Raw genomic sequence first — 4,720 nt, 5'->3', positions numbered from 1 at the left:
GAAGGAGCTGTAGGCCCCCAACTTGGGAAGGGAGAGAGAAGGCTGATAGGGCTCTGGCCCGTGACTTCGTTTGTCCTGGAGAAGGGACAGTGAAACCGAAGCTTGACTTCTTCCAAGCCATCTGAACCTTCCTGGGTGCATGCTGATAAACAGGGAGGATGCAAGGCTGCCTCCTGGACGAGTCCAGTGCTTGGCTTCCGAGCAGAATGGGGCCGATAGGCTTCTCAGTAGAATTGGTTACAGATGGACACACCGTTCTGCATAAAGGCGCCTGTATTTATTTATTTATTTATTTATTTATTTATTTATTTATTGTAAGATGGGAGAAGAAAAGGATTTAAAAATGTGTAGGCATTATGCTGTGATTAAATGTTTGGCTTGGTCTGAAAGTCACATTCTTAAAAAATAATTTTAAAATAGAAATATATTTTCTAACCACAGAACGTGCCCGGGAGTGAGTCCCCTTCTGAGGTGTCTGTATTTCCTTACTGCCTCCCATATCCTCTTTTCCACGGGATCCCCAGACTCAGGTCCCCTAGATATGCTGCCACTCACTTGGTGGGAGTTGCGGGGGGAGGTCCTGAGCCCCTGCACAGAGGCCCTGCTTTGGGCTCCCCCACCTTCCTCAGGGAATCAGGGCTCTTCAAATGTTTAACCAGAGCTGCCACTACCCAGAAAAGTTCAATAAATTGTGGTAAATTTGCACAACAGTTTGACTTTATAATTTTGGAAAAGAGGGAGGAGACACTCTTAGGGAACAAGAACTCAAGGAAGCCCCTTTCATTTTGATTTTTGTTCAGTCACACCAGGAAGTATTTGCAAATGTGTTTGCTCTGGAATGTGAGCACAGGCATGCAGGGGGGTGCAGGTGGCAAATTCCCTTCCTGGAGGGTTAAGCCAGTCACCATCACTCAGATTTTCATTCCGGAGAAGAGAACAGCAGCAGGCACCAAGCGGGTAGAGATGGCGCCTGGAACCAGGCACCATAAAGCAGACAGAACTCCAAGAGAGATACTGATGGAAGCCCAGCTGCCTAGAGAGAGCAGAGTGTGATCAAGGCCCTAGGGGAAATGTGAAAAGGGGCCCAGTTCTCCAATCTGGTTGTGGTTTTCAGCAGAATGAAAGAGGAAGTTCCTGATGGAGGAAGGTAACCCTGTGAGCTCTGGCGAGCTGCCCTGCTTTGTGCCAGAGGGGAGGACTCGTGGCCTGGGCTCGTGGGCCAGTTAGGGTTCCTGGAACTGCCCAGGGTCTGCTCTGGGTGCGTGACATTGGCCTAAGAGGAATCAGGTCCTCATAATGACTCAGATTTGGGTGTGAGGGGAGCTATACACAGGCTCTTGGAAAAGAGACACCAAGAAGGACTCTATGATCATAGTGGCCCCTACCTAGACTTTTCCATCACAGGAGCCTCATAATTCCCTGGAAACTCATTTACCTCCTCGGTCTGATCTATTCCTTGTCCAGAGAGAATTCAGCATTTCCATTTTAATAGAATTTATACTTTTCAATGAGTCCATATGCGGTAAGTATGGACCCCCTGAGTCCCACTGCTGGTGTTCTCGGGTCTCTGCACCTTCCTACATGCCCCACCTCTTGGGGGCCGAGTCCTGCTGAGGACAGCAGAGCAGAGAACTTTAACGTTGGAATCTGGTCTTGTCAAGATGGTTCCTGGGAGCTAGAGGTAGGAGAAAGGAAGATCAGAAGTTTTTGCAGAAGTGTTTCAAGTCTACAGAAGTAAAATATTCATGTAGTCAACAAGCATTTATTGAGAACCTACCACCTGCCAAAAAGTGGGGTTAACAGGCCACAAGTAAAAGCAAAAATGCATGCTGTGATCAGGTGCCATGAGAGAAACACGAGTAAGGTGACCAACCAGGGACAGGATTGGGGAGAAACCCATGTAGAAGGGGTGGTGAAGACGACCTCTCTGTGGAGACCAGGGTGAGCTGAGTCTTGAAGGAGCACACCTTCCAAATGGAGAGGGAACAGCACAGGCAAAGGCTCTGAGCTGGCAATGAAGTGTGTTTTTAAGGAAACATTCCCCAAAGTACGTGTTTGTGGAACTGCCCATCCGTGAAGCCAGAGTTCGTGGGTGAGGTGGGGAGTGGTAGAGAGGCTAGATTTTATTCCAAGTGCAAAGGAAAACATTGAAGGTTTTTAAGCAGGGGAATGGTCTTACCGTTTTTAGGAAATCACTCTGGGGGAAATATCACTGTGGCTGCACTGTGGAAATTGGATTGTAGGGAGTTAAAGCAGGCAAGAAGACCAATTAGGAGGCTGTTGGAACTGCTGCAAGTAAGAGGAAGGTGACCTGAATGAGGGAGACTAGTACTCGGGATAATTTTTGAATTATCCTGGAGAATCCACAGAACTTTGAGGGAGGGAGAAATGGAAGGTATCAATTCGGTTTCTGGGTAGTGCCTTAAAACTGAGATGAGGTCGACAGGGTAGAAATGGGGTCAAGGGGCTGAAGATCACCTTATATCTGTTAAGACAAATAAAAGGTGTCCCATGTCCTTTGACCTTGAATCTAGAGAGAGCTCTGACTGGAGATATAACTGTGGATGTTGCCTGGCTGGTGTGGTTCAGTGGTTGAGCATTGACCCATGAACCAGGAGGTCATGGTGTGATTCTGGGTCAGGGCAAATGCCCAGGGTTTTGGGCTCAATCCCCAGAAGGGGGCATGAAGGAGGCAGCTGATCCATGATTCTCTCTCATCATTGATGTTTCTCTCTCTCTCTCCCTTCCTCTCTGAAATCAATAAAAAGATATTTTTAAAAAATGGTGGATGTTATCTGTATAGAGGAGGAATTTGAAGTTGTACTGAGTGAGACGAGGAACCCCAGGAAAAGGTACAGAGAAGGGAGAAGGAAGCTGGAGTGTGGAATTGTGGAAGCCTGGGTACAAAGAAATAGAAGGCACTGCTTCATAATGTAACTGTAACTGTACTTGTACTCTGAGTATCGACTGTAGACCAACACTTGCTTATAAAAAAGTACTGATTTGTACATCATTTAACAGTTTTTAAAGCGTTGCGCTTATTAGATGAGTTATGGTCTTTTCACAGTAAAGTACTGTAGGAAAAGCTGTTTCTGAGAGAACTGTTTGTTGAGCCTCAATCTCCTCATCTGTAAATTGAGGAGCCCCACTGCTGGCCCCATTTCCTGCGCAGGGTGTGTGGGGGGCACGTGGGAGGACTGTGGTGAAAGCTTTGGAACAATACCATGAGTCACTGCTTCTGAAACAGAATGTTGGCAAGGAGGTCTGAGGCCTTCACACACGGGCAGGCACCACTGGACTCATTAAAAAGTAAAGGTTGGGAACTGACTACCACTTGTTAAAACTCTTAAAAGGAAAGGACTTTACTGGGTTTAAAAGCTGTGGCCTGTTCACGAATCTCAACTTGACTGTGACATTTCAGTCCTGATAAATCCAAGCTCCCGTTTTCCAGGCTCCCTGGGGTCACATTGAGGTCTAAGTTGATTTTTCTAGTGAGAGCGGGCTAATGAGCGTGCAGGGTGTCCTGGGACCACCTCGGATCAGCAGTTCACCTACGCCCGCCGAGCCCTTCTGTTTGTCGATGAACCCAGGGACTTGGGCTAGCAGAGGGGCTCCCGTACTTGGCTATGCTGCAGTCCCTAAGAAGCCTGTGATGCACAAGGAGTCCCAGTCCTGTTCTTAAGATTCTGGTCGGGCAGGTCTGGGACTTGTGGACTGTGAGACAGGCAGGATGTGTGTGTGTGTGTGTGTGTGTGTGTGTGTGGGAAGGGGGGGAGGTGATGGAACCTGAGTATCCATAGACTATGCAGGGGTCCTCAAACTACGGCCCGCGGGCCACATGCAGCCCGCCGAGGACATTTATCCGGCCCGCCGGGTGCCGCTGCCTGTCCTGCTTAGCAGCCGACTCGTCCTGGGCCTGCAGTGCGCATAGGAATTTGTTCATAGTTTGTTTTTTTTTAAACTATAGTCCGGCCCTCCAACGGTCTGAGGGACAGTGAACTGGCCCCCTGTTTAAAAAGTTTGAGGACCCCTGCTAGGGTGTGATTAACAAGGCAGTGACAAAGGGAACACAGGGCAAATCTCAGTCCCCAAAGAATCGTAGCACAAGAGGAAATACACCCAATGAGTGAAGGTTTGAAGGTGAGGTCTGTGGGAAGTTCTGCGTGACTTCAATCAGGTTGTTAGCAGCCGCCCACCCCCCACCTCCTGGGCTCAGGTAGGCTCTGGTGGACCCTTGAGCTGCTCCTGAAATGACACAGCAGTTGAGTCAAACAAGCAGCACGCAGTTACTCCCCCCCCATGCCCCTCCCACCCTCAGCTGCAGGTGGACTCGGTATCCTTCCCACCAACCAGCACAGCATCTGGAAGGTAATCTTCTCCCTTTGTGATGACAGCCCCTGCAGAGTGGTTTTGGAAACCCTCCCTCAGCTACTAGACTTTCCCCCACTGACTGTGCCAGTGTGGATGGAAGGGGCCAAAACATAAACTCCTGACACTCAGCCCAGAAGCTCTGTAACTATGAGCGAGAAAAACCCAAGGGTGAGAGTACACGGCAAACCCTGCCGGGCAGCCTCCCTCTGGAGGGTGTGATCCTCCATCCTCTGGAGGGGTGTGTGCACCATCTTGCCTTTTCAGAGTTTTGTTCTGCGTCGACTTGAAAGTTTGTGTCTGATCTGTACAATGCCTGGTTTTTGTGTGGGTTGAGCCACTGGTGGAAAAG

This window comes from Plecotus auritus, assembly GCF_963455305.1.
Source record: "Plecotus auritus genome assembly, chromosome: 9".
Taxonomy (NCBI): Eukaryota; Metazoa; Chordata; class Mammalia; order Chiroptera; family Vespertilionidae; genus Plecotus; species Plecotus auritus.
The sequence above is the reverse complement of the archived record's forward strand: the minus strand, read 5'-3'. Positions refer to the sequence as shown.